The 17,445-nt window shown below is 40.9% G+C and overlaps 1 long non-coding RNA gene across 1 annotated transcript; it reads right to left on the bottom strand.

Moving 5' to 3' along the window:
• Positions 1 to 558: 558 nt before the first annotated feature.
• On the bottom strand, positions 559 to 1,706 carry LOC308091710. Its single transcript, XR_013933737.1, has 3 exons — positions 1,583 to 1,706; positions 924 to 1,326; positions 559 to 724 (listed from the first exon to the last, which is right to left on the bottom strand). It is a non-coding gene; the product is annotated as an uncharacterized lncRNA (long non-coding RNA).
• Between the last annotated feature and the right edge of the window lie 15,739 nt (positions 1,707 to 17,445).

Here is a 17,445-nt window from a genome sequence, read left to right on the forward strand (position 1 = left end):
GTGTGTGTGTGGGGCCTATTGGGCCTGTTCCTGATTTTCCTGTGTGTTTTCGAGGGATCTCCTAGCTCGTAGGGTCCGGTTTCCACCACGGTCTCGAGCTCCGGTGAACCATTTGGACACGGCCAACTCTGCATCCTTCTGGTTTATATGCTGTGTGACGGCGTTCTTCTTTATTGCCCCTAAAAATAAATGACAAGAAGCCAACTTAGTAATGCTGGCTTGATTTTTACATTATGAAACCTTATAAGACAGACTTTTCAAAAGTTTTATATCGCTGAGAAATGTGTATGCTTTTTTAAAACAACCGAGTCAAATCTGAGAACAGTTCAAGCTATTCACACGGCCAAGTGCTACAGGAAAAATGCAGGATTATGTATAGAACCTGACAGCTAAGGTGGCTAAGATGTTCTGATGCATTATTGAGGATTCTTTGCTGAACAGAAAAAGAAAACGGAACAATAATTTGATGTCTTGAGCTATGGTGGCAATTTAGTTTTCATGTAGAACAACAAAGTTCAGGTGGCACCATCATATGTTATGGCAATAACACAAAATCTAATTTACCATATAGAACCTCAAAAAGTGCCAGTCCTCGGAACTCCTTCTTGCCACTGCGTCCGAAAAGGTTATACTCGAGTGCCAGCGTATTGGTCAGGAGGAACCCCATCATCCTCCTGACACAACGGTCCACGGAAGTCCCCCCAATGTCTGCAACCATGGCAACCTGAGTATGATAAAAGTCACAGGAAGGAAATTCTGTATTAAGTGAACAGCTAAGATGTCAATGCCCGTTGTGTGCATGCACTCAAAGGGCAGGTTAACAGACTACCAATGTGATTAGAAAATACAAGCACATTTTGAAGTGAATAAGAGATTTAGAAAATACAAGTACATTTTGAAGTGAATAAGAGATTTGAACTTACAACTGCAGACTTAAAGTCAGGGTCACCCAGCTTTAAGTTCATGGACTCGAGATCTGCCACCGTGTCCAGCGGGAGGGAACACAGCTCCTTCAGGCAGCTCCAGCGCTGGCAGAGATTGTTTCTCCTTCAGCAGTATGTTCAGCATCTGCCCATGGACCTTCTGAGTGCTCTTTACTTGCTCTAGGAGTCTCACGAGCTGGGTGAACATGTGTTCTTCCATGCCTGGTGCTCGTGGTGCTGGACTCGGGCTGCTCATCGGGGTTCCAGCTGTGGGTCGCCTTATTGGGGTTCCGGCTGTGGGTTGACTAGGGGTTCCAGTGGGGTGGCTCATTGGGGTTCTAGCTGTGGGTCGACTCATAGGGGTTCCAGTGCGGTGGCTCATCTGGGTCCCAGTGGGGCGGCTCTGTGTCACAGTTAATAATAATAAACTTTATTTGTAAAGCACCTTTCATGACATGAAATGCAGCTCAAGGTGCTTACAATTACAGTAAAGTAAAACTAATTTAACGATAAAGCAAAAAAAGGGAAGCAAAAGCATAAAACCACATTTAAAAATCAACCAAAAGCCAGAGTGAAGAAATAGGTCTTCAGCTGTGCTTTAAAGCTATTCACAGAGGCTGCCTGCCTTAGGTGTAATGGGAGTTTATTGGGGTGCTCACGTTTGTGGGTTCAGTGGGGCGGCTGATCAGGTTTGCAGTTGGGCGGCTTGCTCTTGGTCTTCCAACTGGGGTGTCCACACTCGGGATTCCAACGGGACTGGGGGTTCTTCTGGGACTCGGGGTTCCTAAACATAATGTAACATTTCAAGATGTTAAATTCTCTGTATATTTTATAAAAAATTACAAAATCTAATTCCATACTTTACATCAGAGGTCTTCAACAGGGGGTCCGGGACCCCTAGGGGGTCCTCAGAGTTACTACAGGGGGTCCGCCAAATCTTTGTGTGATTTTTACATTAACCACTTCACCCAAGCATCCCTATTCTGAGGAGAACTTTAGCCAAAAATAGCAGATCTACAAGCGCACAACGCCGTTGTGCGCTTGTAGATCTGCTATTTTCTGCAAAGTGGTTTGGTGTAGGGGAAAAAAAGAGCAGACTAAGTACAGAGTGAAAGGTCAGGTTTACTAAGTATTGTTTAAGTGCATGGTTAAATGTCTGGAAATACACATTAACATGAATCCAACATGATAGTGCTGTGAAACAAGTCTATGCAGCTGCCGATTAAATCTATGAAAAAATAAATATTTACACAATATATAATGGGGGTCCCTGCTTTATCTCGCTCTCAGCTAAGGGGTCCTTGGCCTGAAAACGTTGAAGACCCCTGCTTTACATACTGCTGCTTGGGCTGCTGCTCGACTGCGGCTCCTGTGTCTTTTTGGGGGGGGGGGGGGGGGGGGGGGGGCAGCTCACTTTCTTGGACAGTGCACGGGGAGGTGTAGGTGGTAGCTGGTCATCATCGAAAGCTTCCGATTCCTCCTCACTCGTAAGCGCCTCCCTCTGTTTTGGCGTTGGCCTACATTCAGTTAAAAACATAAATTTTAGCAAACATAAAAAAGTAACTTTAAGCAGTAGTTCTCAAAATGGAGTCCGGGGACCCCCATGGGTCCTTGAGGGGGTTCCAGAGCATTCCCAGCAAAATGTATTAAAAAAGTACAGGCAAGAGGGACAAATCAGTTTTACCATGCATACATCAACCATTTGAAAATTGCTGATCTACATGCTCACAACACGTCGCAATGCAAGGCGTGGTGAGCTTGTAGATCGGTTATCTTCATTTCTTTTGTAACGATGAAATAGGGCATTCATTTACGAAAAAACTAAAAGTTTAATTATGGAGATACAAGGTTTCTGCCCGACGGCAACAATATCATGAATAACAGTGTGTGTGCACAGTTTCGCTGCGATCAAGGCAACGGTGCCGGAGATTAACTGTACACAGACCGAATGACACGGAAGGACGGCCGGACAGACAGGGTGCAAAACATACTCTCTTGTCATGCCTTTCGGCCTGGGGAGACAATAAGGGTGGCTGAGAGCATCACATAGCTATATCTAGCCTATTATTAAGTCTACTTACCATGATTACAGTGGTCAGTTGACTCCAACACTGCCAAGCAGCTTCCACAAAAGCCTAAAATGTGAGAACACAAAACATGAACTATGAATGCTCTAACACAGACAAAGCACATAAAAAAAAAATCACCAAAAAAAATCACTTACCCTACCTTTAAAAAGAAAAAAGTGTGTGTGTGTGGGGGGGGGGGGACAGATAAATCATGGTAGGTTTTTCTCTAGTAAAAGCTTCACTGTGCCTTAATTAAAATTTCCTTTGGCAAAAGGATTACCCAAAGTATATGAAGCAGTTTCCAACTAACCTTGGCAGTGGTGTAAAGTAACTAAGTACATTTACTCAAGTGCTGTACTTAAGTACAATTTTGAGGTACTTTCACTTCACAGAAATACTTCCAATTGTAAGTACTTTTACTTCTACTCAACTACATCTCAGAGGCAAATATTGTACTTTTACCCCACTACAATTGTTTGAAAAGAAAAAAAAACTTTGTAGATTTTGATTAGTATTACAAAACATACATTAGCCACTTCAGCCATTTGAAATAAGCAGATCTACAAGCTCACAATGCGTCGCATTGCAAAACATTGTGAGCTTGTAGATCTGCTATTTTCAAAAGTTTTTTCTGCATTTCAAAACTTGAAATTAGACATTCTGCATAATGAGTACTTTTACTTTTGATACTTTAAGTACATTTTGATAACAAAAACTAGCATTCTAGCTAACATTATGCATTGCTTTTTTCCCCCCAATAACCACTAGCATTCCTATGAGGGAAACATCCACCCAATTCTCCCAAAATAGCAGATATACAAGCCAAAATAAATAAAGTACATTTTTAATTCCGGACTTTTACTTGTAACAGAGTATTTCTACATTGCAGTATTGATACTTTTACTTAAGTAGACGAAGTGAGTACTTTTTTTCTTTTTTTTTTAACACTGAACCTTGGATAGGCTGGCTTGATGCTGCTCAAATGCAATCTAAAGCCAGCCTGGTATATCCGGTAAATTTACACATACACACACATGCAAACATGATGTCGTTTCCGTATCCGCTCTAGACCGGAACTGTTACCTACTAAGTGAATTGATACCAGACCAGTCCAGTTAGCCAGTTAGCTCCGTTCATTCTTTTTCTTTTGGTTCACCATTATAAATTAACGAACTGCTTCACAGTGGTGCTGGTTACAACTATGCTTATGCAATTATTAAAAACGCTAAAAATCTATAATTTTATACACACAGATAAACTAATGAGAATGCATTTTAATCACGAAACTTGTCAAAATGGCGGGCAACGTGAACTAGCATGCTAGCTAATATTATGCATTGCTCTCCGGACTAAGTTGCCACGGCAATATAATATATAATAATAATAATAATAATAATAATACGTTTAATCAAACGATGACAGCCAGATGATGGTATCTGAACGGGATAATACATACTATTCTCCATACTAGGACTCACTTACCAGTTAGCTATCATGCTAATAATGACTACCAAGCATAGACTGTGCAACCAAGCTAGGCTAACAAGCCACAATGAACCTCCAGTCCGCACATAATTCACAAAACATTTAGTCAAAGGATGACAGCCAGATGATGGTATCTGAACGGCATAATAAATGGTGGTACAAACTATATTACTGGCCCCAAAAAATGGAGGGAAAACAGCTTGTTGTTACTTAAATACATACATATCTCTCAGTTCACTGCTCCAACACTCCGTCTCCTTGGAGTGTATCCAATCCGAGAAATAGATCGGGAGATTCTGGAACTACTTCTTTTAATGTCCAACAACCTTTTATTGATTTTATTTTGGTTTGTTTCATCTAAAAAAATCTCCTTCTAACGAAGGGTTGGCGTACGGTTAATCCACCGGGCGGTTTGAGAATTCAAACGGGAATGACTGACGTGACGTCAGTTCCTGTAGTTGCCAGTGTTTCCATATTTTGCGAAAGAAATAAGCAGACAGGTCTATGAAAACAAGCCGAAAACTGTGTATTGGCATAAGGTCATGTGGTGACTAAAGGCCACATGGCCTATATATACATATATAGAATTAAGGGATCAAAGCTTTCCCTTTATTTTTATTTTTTTGTATATTGAAAATAGCCGATCTACAAGCTCACAACGCGTCTTCAAACAAGCCGCTTATAATAAGCAGACATGGCAACACTGCAGTGGGCTTACGATGCACGGCTGCAATGCATTCAGGGACTTGAAGTTGACTTTAAACGTGTTAATGACACTGTTTTTAGCCAAACGCGGTAATGTCCGCTCTGCATTAGTTATCGACGCAAGTCGCGTTATTACTCTCGTAATTTTCATGTATTGTACATCCCAAAATAAAATTTATTAACCATGTTATGGTGCTGTAATGACTTTATATTTGCGCAACATAATACTGTTGCGCATTTTCTTCTTCGTTGGTGTAAACAATGACACGGTTGCCAGATTCTTGAGAGAGAAATAAGCAACCAGTTCAATGAAAACAAGCCCAAAGATTTAACCGACTATTAGGCTATATGAGCACTTTAAACCTATATGCATCGGCTATTTGAAAATAGACGATTTGGAAATAGCCGATCTACAAGCTCACAACAAAATAGTAATAACAAATAAAAAGCAGCTACCAATATTTGCAAGCAACTTTACAGAAAACGAGGTCGCTTATAATTAGTATACATGGCAACACTAGTTAGAAACAGATCTGCTATGAAAATAGCAGATCTACAAGCTCACAACGCGTCGCCGCATTGTGAGCTATTTTGTATTTTGATTGAATACTTTATTTAGAAAAGACATTAATGAAACCAAATGGACCCATTTGGGTATTTTTTTCATGTAAGCCAGTAGTGAAAAAAACAATTATTGTTCTTCAACCCAACTTTTTGTTACTTGTAATTGAATTTATCTGCAGGTAGGAACCAACAATCTGATACAGTACCAAACTGACACAGAGGCAGTTATACTTATTATAGGCAGGAAAATTATTAAAGGTTTTTTAAGGTTTATATTATGTGTAATAAACCTTGTCTCAGGTATGAGAAATGTAAAGAGCCCGCCCACAGAATATTTCTACTGTAAGCATTAATAACGGAGGCAGAACTTCCAATGGACATTAACAGGATACTTTATTTATTTAACTATACTAAAGCAGAAAACACTAATAAAAGACGAGAGGTAACCATAGGCAAATCGTATTACAATTCATTGAATGATCAGTTATAAACTATAGTCCTAATTAAAACAGCTCGAGCATGAATTCATGAACACCTAGAATATAATCAAACACATTTACTAGAAACTCTAAAACTACTACTTAACTTTCCAAGGATAGGAAACCCCCCAACGGGTCTGGGCTTTGGCGCTGGGTCAGCAGACTTTGAATGACAGTTTTGTGTGAGTTGCCCCAGCCAGCACGCCCACGTGGGACCCATATGGTTTCAATGCGGGCTACTTGGGTACCAAGTGGGAATGGGCTTGAACTGGGCAAATTATGAGGGTCCCAAATGGTCTGCATATGGGCTAACTGGGCACGGGCTTGAACTGGGCAAGCCCATGCCGGGCCCACATGGTCTGCATATGGGCTAACTGGGAGTGGGATGGAAGTGGGCAAGCCCATGTGGTTCCCACATGGTCTGCATGTGGGCTAACCGGCATGGGTTGGAAGTGGGCAAGCTCTAGCCTCAATGTAGATGAGACGTAAACTTAATCTGTCTGTGTGTGTGTGTGTGTGTGTGTGTGTGTGTGTGTGTGTGTGTGTGTGTGTGTGTGTGTGCGTGTGTGCGTGCGTAGGTTTGCTGTGTTCAGCGCATAGATATCGATTCACATAGAACTGTTCTGACTGCTGCTGCTCATTCCAACTGCAGAGCTTCACTTTCTATGCTTATTATGTCTATGCTGACTGAGCTACGCTTCCACGCTCGACGGGATCATCGATGTACAAGCCCACAAGCGTTGTGGAGGCGAGTTGTTGTGCGTTTGTAGATCGGCGATTTTTGACGCGCGATACCGTCGTGCGTCGAAGTATAAACCAAGCTCATTGAGCCATGAAAAGCATCACAACTCATTGAGTTCTCAACGGATTTACACACGGTTTGTTTGTATGATACAGGATTATTCTGGCTGTAAACATAATATAGTATAGCCTAACTTATAAAACAAAAAAACTTTTTGTCTGTTAGTTATTGCAGTGAAAGGATATGAATCATATAATACAGCAGTATTTTATTATTAGTCAAAAAGGTACAAAAAGGTGTGCTTGCACATATTTTTACAAATTGGTACCACCCGTGACCATATATATATTTTTTTGTATTACTATGTCATAGCTTATATTTTGGTATGATAAATATGCCAATATAGTAGCACAAACCTACCCCCATGCCCACTTAGCCCATATATAGCCCTTATGGAACCCACTTTTGTGATACCAGTCCTAACCCAGGGGTTGACACTAATGGTTGCCCGACTGCCCGTAGCAAGTAAATAAAACATTCGGGCAAGTGGAGTTTGCTTTAAGTTTGCCCGACGGGCAAGTGCGTTTGAATGGGGAAGCAACCGTCTTCATCAAATATTATTGGTTATTCACGAAGAACAAATAATGCTACCTTTTTACAAGTAGCAGTTGCGCTCATTCAGATTTTCAAAGTGACTGTCGCCACTCGTCAGTTATCGATTGGATTTAACATTAATTTGATTTACTTCTCGGGCAAGTGGGCATAACCTTTGGGCAAGTAGAGCTTGACCTGTACTTACCCGACGGGCAAGGGCCTCTGACAACTTAATGTCAACCCCTGCCTAACCCATGCCCACTTCGCCCGTACATAGCCCATATGGAACCCAGACATGGGTGACCAGTTCTAACCCATGCCCACTTAGCCCACACATAACCCTTATGGGACCCAGACATGGGTGACCAGTTCTAACCCATGCCCACTTAGCCCGTACATAGCCCATATGGAACCCACTTTTGTGATACCAGTTCTAACCCTCTAATCGCTTTAAAAATATATATGTATATATATATTCCCACTTGCTTTTTGACGCTGAATCCAACGGTGCCAGTCTCAAAGCTGCACGACCCCTAGGGGCCAAGATAATCATAAATAACTGTCTCAAAGGCTTGGAAAAGTCATTTTTCAAAATCAAACACCAGATTCTGGGTCAGTGTGTTGCCCAGAACGCGCCCATACAACTTTTGTCATACACAGCCTTACGGTTCTCCTTAATTAGCTGGGGTCAAGGGGCTATCTTCTGCGCGTTATATCTCGATAACGATGCGTTTTTGGAATCCGCCTTTTGGATATGTCGTACAGCTCATTAAGGCGCACGTGTGGATGCCCTTGGTGTCCCAATCCGACATTCCTACGAGAAATTTGTTTTTAAAAGTTTGCATTCACTATGGTCTAAAGGTCTAACACTCTATGTAGCTCCCTGAAAGTAGAGGACTCTGCGTGGGAGTGTCGTACGAGAAAGGCGAAGACATCGACGCGTGCGCCTCTGCGAGCTTTACAACATATCCGAAAGGCGGATTCTAAAAACGTATCGTTATCGAGATATTACGCTTTATTGCGCGTTCTAAGTCGACATTTGGTGACCAGTTCTAACCCATGCCCACTTAGCCCACACATAACCCTTATGGGACCCAGACATGGGTGACCAGTTCTAACACATGCCCACTTAGCCCACACATAGCCCATATGGAACACACTTTTGTGCTACCAGTTCTAACCCATGCCCACTTAGCCCATACATAGCCCTTATGGGACCCAGACATGGGTGACCAGTTCTAATCCATGCCCACTTAGCCCGTACGAAACCCATATGAGACCCAGACATGGGTGACCAGTTCTAACCCATGCCCACTTAGCTCGTACAAAGCCCATATGAGACCAAGTACAGGGTGATCAGTTCTAACCCAAGCCCACTTAGCCCATATATAGCCCATATGGAACCCACTTTTGTGACACCAGTTCTAACCCGTGCCCACTTAGCACGTACATAGCCCATATGGGACACAGAAAAGGGTGACCAGTTCCAACCCATGCCCACTTAGCCCACATATAGCCCATATGAGACCCAGACATGGGTGACCAGTTCTAACCCATGCCCACTTAGCCCATGCATAGCCCATATGAGACCCAGACATGGGTAACCAGTTCTAACCCATGCCCACTTAGCCCACACATAGCCCATATGGAACCCACTTTTGTGATACCAGTTCTAACCCATGCCCACTTAGCCCATACATAGCCCTTATGGGACCCAGACATGGGTGACCAGTTCTAACCCATGCCCACTTAACCCACATATAGCCCATATGAGACCCAGACATGGATGACCAGTTCTAACCCATGCCCACTTAGCCCGTACAAAGCCCATATGAGACCAAGTACAGGGTGACCAGTTCTAACCCAAGCCCACTTAGCCCTTATATAGCCCATATGGAACCCACTTTGTTACACCAGTTCTAACCCATAACCACTTAGCCCGTACATAGCCCATATGGGACACAGAAAAGGGTGACCAGTTCCAACCCATGCCCACTTAGCCCACATATAGCCCATATGAGACCCAGACATGGGTGGCCAGTTCTAACCCATGCCCACTTAGCCCACACATAGCCCATATGGAACCCACTTTTGTGATACCAGTTCTAACCCATGCCCACTTAGCCCATACATAGCCCATATGAGACCCAGACATGGGTGACCAGTTCTAACCCATGCCCACTTAGCCCACACATAGCCCATATGGAACCCACTTTTGTGATACCAGTTCTAACCCATGCCCACTTAGCCCATACATAGCCCATATGAGACCCAGACATGTGTGACCAGTTCTAACCCATGCCCACTTAGCCCACATATAGCCCATATGAGACCCAGACATATTTGACCAGTTCTAACCCATGCCCACTTAGCCCACACATAACCCTTATGGGACCCAGACGTGGGTGACCAGTTCTAACCCATGCCCACTTAGCCCACACATAACCCACATAGAACCCACCAAACTTGCCCAGTTCAAGCCCGCGCCCACTTAGCCCATATAGAACCTATATGGAACCCACTACAATTGCCCAGTTCAAGCCCATGCCCGCTTGGTACCCAAGTAGCCCACATGTGCCCCACATGGGGCCCAGGTGGACATGTTGGCTGGGAGGATGTTAGATGAACTGACACCGGCTTTATCATCATCGTTAGGCAGTTTGGTCTTTTCAAACAAGATTAATGCAAGAACTCTGGCTTCTATGTCAGCATACAGGCAGGTTTCTGAACTGTCCACAGCCCTCCTGTGCGTGTGTGTGTGCGTGTGTGCGTGTGTGCGTGTGCGCGTGCGCGTGCCTGTGCCTGTGCGTGTGCGTGTGCGCGTGCGTGTGCGTGTGCGTGCATGCGTGCGTGTGTGTGTGTTTCAGGCAGATGTGATAAAAGGAGGATTGAAGTTCTGTGGATCAAATCACAACAGAGTGAAACACATTAAACTGTAGCTTGCCTGTCTGTCCGTCTGTCCGTCTGTCTCTCTGTCTGTCTGGGACTGGGACAAAACTTGGGCCCTGACTTCTTGGCCCAGACCGGCCCACCACAACCGGCTCGCAGATACTCTACCTTCCTGCCCCGTGGAGGCACATACAAACACACATGGCCTTAATACCACCACTTATACTGAACAACATCCCTCCATGTTCTGGAGCCTTGAGTAAAACTACACGACCCATGCAGACCCCTGTTACTGAACAAACTATAGCAATGATTACTATCAGAATATAAAGCTTTAACCTTCTAACTTTCACGTGTGTCTGGGGAGCTCAGTCTGTAGAGCTCTCGCCTTTCTACCATAAGGTCATGGGTTCGATCCCGGGCACCGCCAACTCAGCGTATGAGTAGCATGGCTTGGGTGTTGGCAAGTCGGGTAAAGCAGTAGTTTTCAACCTTTTTCATGCCAAGGACCCCTAAATTGATATACATTTGGCTGCGGACCCCCGTCTGAAAATGTTTTGTGCCATGGACCCCCAAAAGCAAAGATTTGAGTTAAATTTGCTTTAATATATATATATATATTCAAAGCTATGTACACATTTTCAAGATTTTTCATGAATAGCAGATCTACAAGCTCATAGCGCGGCACTCGGTGCCGCGCTATGAGCTTGTATATCTGCTATTTTTTAATAGCCAAAGCTTATGTTAACTTGTTTCGCTGGGGACCCCCTGGTACCGCCCCAAGGACCACTGGTGGTCCCCGGACCACTGGTTGAGAACCACTGGTGTAAAATACTGGGAGCTGATGGCTGAGACAGACAGACAGACAGACAGACAGACAGACAGACAGACAGACAGACAGACAGACAGACAGACAGACAGACAGACAGACAGACAGACAGACAGACAGACAGACAGACAGACAGACAGACAGACAGACAGACAGACCCTTTATAAAGGTCATATGTACAGTGTGTATACGTGTTAGATCAGGGCTCTTCAACCATTTCAGGCCAAGGACCCCTTAGCTGAGAGAGAGAGATGAAGCAGGGACCCCCCACTACATAAATTGTATACAATCGTGTTGCAGATTCAACTTCTTCATAGAGTTCATACAGTAGATAGCAGTGTGTACATTCATGTTTGTTTGTTTACATGTTGTCCTTTCTGTTAAATTGTTGGATTCATGTTAATGTGTATTTTCAGACATTTAACCACTTCAATCTTCATAGTGAACTTGACCTTTGGCTCTGCTCCCGGCCCGCTCTTTTTCCCCTCTGCACCAAACGTCTTCGCCGAAATATAGCTGATCTACAAGCCCACAGATCAGCTATTTTCAGTGAATGTTCCCCCCAGAATAGGGACGCTAGGGTTCAAGTGGTTATTGGTTGATACAAAATATAAATGAAAGTTCCTATCACACAACGATTTGGCGGACCCCTGTAGTAACTCTGAGGACCCCCTATAAAGGTCAAGTCCATGGGACAACACATCTCCTGCATTGCAAATGTTCTTTTGACTCTGGGATTGTGATTTAAATTCAAAACAGTATTATTTAGATTTTTGAATGAATGAATGAATGAATGCATGAATAAATAAATAAATACATTCACGCAATAAAATGGAGCAAATTAATTAAATTGTGTGTAAAAAGAGTTAATAATAATAATGATAATAAAAAAAAAACATACAATTCAATTCAATTCAAAGGGCTTTATTGGCATGAGAAAACATACGTTTACATTGCCAAAGCAGAAAGCACAATACAACAATACAGCAATACAATCAAAACAAAAAATATGTACATTTGAAAGTCAGAATCTTCAATAGATCAATTTCTATGTACCAAGATCACTGGGTGCAGGTATAGTGCAGGAATATACACAATGATTAGTCTTTAGGGTGGTTGTGTTCCGTTTGATATCCTTCTCCTATCACAGCAACTCACGAATCTTGCTGCTGTGTTTGCACATTGTTGTACTTCGCCCAGCAGATATGGGAGTTTTTTGTCATTGGTCATGTTTTCAAAATCTCCGTGTGTGTGGTTGTAATCTGTGGGAAGTATGTGTCTCTGATGTCTTGGTACAATGGACAGACGGTTAGGAAGTGTAGCTCGGTTTCCACTTCATTTTGTGTGCAGTGGGTGCATAGTCTGTCTTCTCTCGGGATAACAGGTCTGCCTGTGACGACCTTTCTCGATCGCAAGACTGTGCTCACTGAGTCTGTACCTAGTTAAGATTTTTCTTTGTTTTGGGTCGGTCACGGTGCTCAGGTATTCTGCCACTGCGTATTCTCTGTTTAGGGCCAGATAGCATTCTAGTTTACTCTGCTTTTATATACAATAGACACAACAGTGCTTTAGAATGTGTCTTTATTGACAACATGAATATGAGCATTATGGAAGCTCTTTAATGTAATGCTACCAGGACCAGTGGTGGAAGAAGTACTCAAATTTTTACTGGAGTAAAAGTACAAATACCATTTACAAGTACAAGTTACATTTACACTCTTATCCACAATGACTTACAAGTGTAACCACAATGTAGAAATACTCTATTACAATAAAATACCTGGAAAAGTACAAAAGTATTGTCATGAAAAAAATACTTATAGTACTCATTATGCAGAATGGACTATTTCACTTTTTTCTTTTTGTCAAAATCTTTCAAAAATAGCAGATCTACAAGATCATAACATGATGCGTTGCAACACATTGTGAGCTTGCAGATCTGCTATTTTGGAAGAAACAAAGTACAAAAGTGTGCTTAAAGGAGGAGTTCACCAAAAATGACTTATTATCTATCAATTGCACACCCTATGAAGCCTTGAATCCATGGATTCTTTTTTGTTTTTGTCGCATTCCTAAGCTAATAATTTGATTCCCGTCTCCTACCGGCTAATGTATCCGGTAGGAGACACAAAGTAGATTATTTGTGTCTCCTACCGGAAATACACACAGTCATCAAATTATTGTCTTAGGAATGCCACAAAAACAAAAATAAATCCATGAAATCAAGGCTTCATGGGTTGTGTAATTGATAGAAAATAAGTCATTTTTTGGGTGAACTCCTCCTTTAAACGGTTAATGTATGTTTTGTATTAATACTGTAAATCTACAAAGTAACTAGTAACTAAAGCAGTTGGATAATTGTAATGGAGTAAAAAGTAGCTCAAGCTCAGAACACATCACGGTGAGCTTGTAGATCAGCTATTTCTGAGTAGTAAGTAAAAAATAGTGGTTAAAATGATGATGATGATGATGATGATTATTATTAAAATAAAAGTATCTCTAAATTGTACTTAAGTAGAGTATTTGAGTAAATGTACTCAGTGAGTTTCCAGCCGTGTCAGTAGCAGTGTTACATAGAATAGAGCAGAAAACCACTGAATGTGTTGTGATTGCGTGAGTTTTCATAGAGCCTGGAGGGACCACCAGGTAACCTCATGTCTACTGTGTCTCCCTTCTCCATCTCTACTATCACTCCATTAGATATGCATTCAAAACCTGCATGATTATTCTGTCCATAGTGATTAATGAGTAGCTGATTATTTTTATACATGAAGATATCCATAGCCTGTGATGATCCCTGGGTAGCTGCAGTGAATCTGAAGTAATAAACTCCTTTCACTGGAGATCGAAAATAACCTAGAAAACACACACACACACACACACACACACACACACACACACACACACACACACACACACACACACACACACACACAGAGAGCACACACACACACACACACACACACACACACACACACACACACACACACACACACACACACACACACACACACACACACAGAGCACAAAGGTCATGTTGGTGCTTTTTAACCCATTCAATCCGGGGAATCATCTGTCATTTTAGATTTCTTTGGCTATTCAAAAAATAGCAGATCTACAAGCTTGTTAATCTGCTATTCTTTTAACATCATGAAAATGTGTGCGATTTGGCCGATTCTAATATATATATATTCAAATGTTTGCACATATTTACACAATTAATTTTTTCTAAAATGTCAGATCACTCGGTGCCGCGCAAAGAACCCTTAAAATGACACACAGATGCGTTCCTGGTCTTAAAGGGTTAAACACTGTTAAATACTTAAACTCTATTTTTTCCAAAGGAAAGATTTTCAAAAACGTTTCTAAAATAGTCGATCTACAAGCTCACATATATTCTAGAAGAGTGTTTGAACATTTCAGCCTGTAATGACGCAGCAGAGTTAACCCTTCACATGCTGTTACTGATGTTTTCACACAGATGTAAGTTGTGTCATTAGTTGGTGAGACATAATTGACTGTGTTAAAGGACGACTTCACCGCTTTTCAACCTATCTTCATATAATTGGTCCTCACTAATGCTCATGATAAAATGGTAAAAAAATGGTCTGTGTCTCATAGGTGGGCTGTGGACACTTCAGAAACCCGTCTACCAGTGACATCATCGTTAGGCATGTTTTTTTTTCCAACAAGATTTCACATTTTTTTTATTTAGATTTGTATTAACACGAGAACAATGGCTTCTTTTATTGCATCGCAACTTTCCAGGAATAGAAAGCCTGCAGTTTCTATTAGCTTGGATTCCCCATTGATGATGTCACTGGTAGACGAGACTCTGAACTGTCCACAGCCCTCCTCTGAGACACAGACCGAGTCGATTTTTTTTTTACCATTTTATCATGAGTATTAGTGAGGACCTATTATATGAAGATAGGTTGAAAAGCGGTGAAGTCGTCCTTTAAGCTCATTAACATAATGAACGTATTCACTTAATGTAGAGCTCATTAACATAATGAACTTATTCACTTATGGTAAAGCTCATTGACACAATTAAAGGGGAATTTTGGACCACGGATTTCTTACCTTTTCTATGATGTTATGATATGTTAGGATGAATGGTACAGTAGAAACATGTCATAACTCCGTCACGGGTCCGCCACAGCTTAAAACAGGCGCCAATAGGCCTTGTGCTAGATCTTTTTTTTAAATGCTTTTTTTTGTTGTTTTTTTGGTGAGGTTGAGATCTCCAGATTTCAATCTCGTCTAGCCAGACCTCCGCTTTTTTTTCCGGAACCGGGATGGAGTTATGACATTTTTCTACTGTACCATTCATCCTAAGATATCATATCATCATAGAAAAGGTGAGAAAACCGTGGTCCAAAATGTCCCTTTAGTGTCACTTAATGTAAAGGTATAATTAACATAATTTACTTACTCACTTAATGTAGAACTCATTAACATAATTAACGTAATGACGTCAAGTAAAGCTCATTAACATAATTAACATAATCACCACCTACCTGTAGATGTATCGTAGGCGTCGCCGATGTTAGTGATGACCTTCTCATAAACCAGAGTGGTTGTAGAACTAAATGGTCCAACATATCCACAATACAACCCAGCAGAGAAGGCCACCTTTGTTGGATCTGTCAACACAGGAGCATTATCACATTATTTATATTGTTATAAAAGCACATATTATACTATTAATTATCTAATTATGTATATGATTATAAAGTTGTTGTCGGGCAGAAACCTCGTATCTCCATATTTTTCCGTAAATGAACGCCCTACTTCATCATACTAGAGTGTTGCAAATATAGTGAAAATATCAGATCTACAAGCTCACAACACGTCACAATGAGCTTGTAGATCTGCTATTTTCACTATTTTAAAATGTTTTTAAAATGATAATAAAAAAAGGAATGATTTTGGACATACAGCGACATATCGTTGTTGTCGGGCAGAAAACCTTGCATCTCCATATTTAGACTTAATGCCTTACTTCATCATACAAGAGTGTCAAAAGAAATAGTGAAAATATCAGATCTACAAGCTCTTTGTAGATCTGATATTTTCACTATTTTAAATGTTTTTTTAATAATAATGAATAATATATGTAATAATAATAATAATGAATAATATATGTAATAATAATAATAATAATGAATAATATATGTAATAATAATAATAATGAATAATAAGACCAGAGTGGTTTCAGAACTAAACGGTCAAACTGTTCCAGAATCACTCAAACCAACAGAAAAGGCCTTTGGTTTGTCTGTCAACACAGGAACATTATCACATTGTTTATAATAATATAAAATAATGTATTATTCTATTAAGACAATGTCTACAGTCTACAGTAGGATCTTAGTTGATTAAGTTCAGTAAGAGTAGGACAGACATTCTGAGATAGATACAGGAGGCTGGAACATTTTAAATATAATCTTATTTTTAAATAAAACAGGAAGCTGAAAGAGGGATCTGATCACTTTCTTTCTCAGAAGCAGTTGTTATATCTCAACTGTCATGATAGGAGAACCAGTATAAAGATCATTGTAATACTTTAATCTACTTGTAAACATGGATTTAACTGTCAATAAAAGGTCACCTCATTGGTCAGACTGTAATCAGTGATATTTTAATATTATAAGACGGTAAAGTCACTACTTTGGTTCAGACCAGCTGAATGTAACATATTGTGATCACGACACCATCTAACACAGGGGTGTCGAACTCATTTTATTTCATCTAACATTTACACATTATAATAACTTTATTAACTAGACAGCACTGTTCCTGAAGAAACAGTGCGGTATCGCTAAGAATGTTGATAGTATTGACTATTGATAGTTTTTTTTAAGTGTTAAAGGTGTTTAAGTATTGGTAATGTTAAAGGTTTTAAAGGTTTAAGGTTTTAAAGGATTTAATGGTTCTAAAGGTTTTAAAGGTCTACGGTTCTAAAGGTTTGAAAGGTGTTAAAGGTTTTGATAGTGTTGACAGTGTTGAATAGTGTAAAATGTAGTTTTTTTTAGGGTAAACAGTGCTTGCTAGGGTCTAAGAGGCGAAAAGATCAAATGGTAAATTTGTAATAAATAGTGGGAATAACATTACCGTGATCGCCTTAGCGATCCCACAATTAATTGGTTAACCACTTTATACT

This window comes from Gymnoscopelus braueri (assembly GCF_963280865.1).
Source record: "Gymnoscopelus braueri genome assembly, chromosome: 9".
NCBI classification, from domain to species: Eukaryota; Metazoa; Chordata; class Actinopteri; order Myctophiformes; family Myctophidae; genus Gymnoscopelus; species Gymnoscopelus braueri.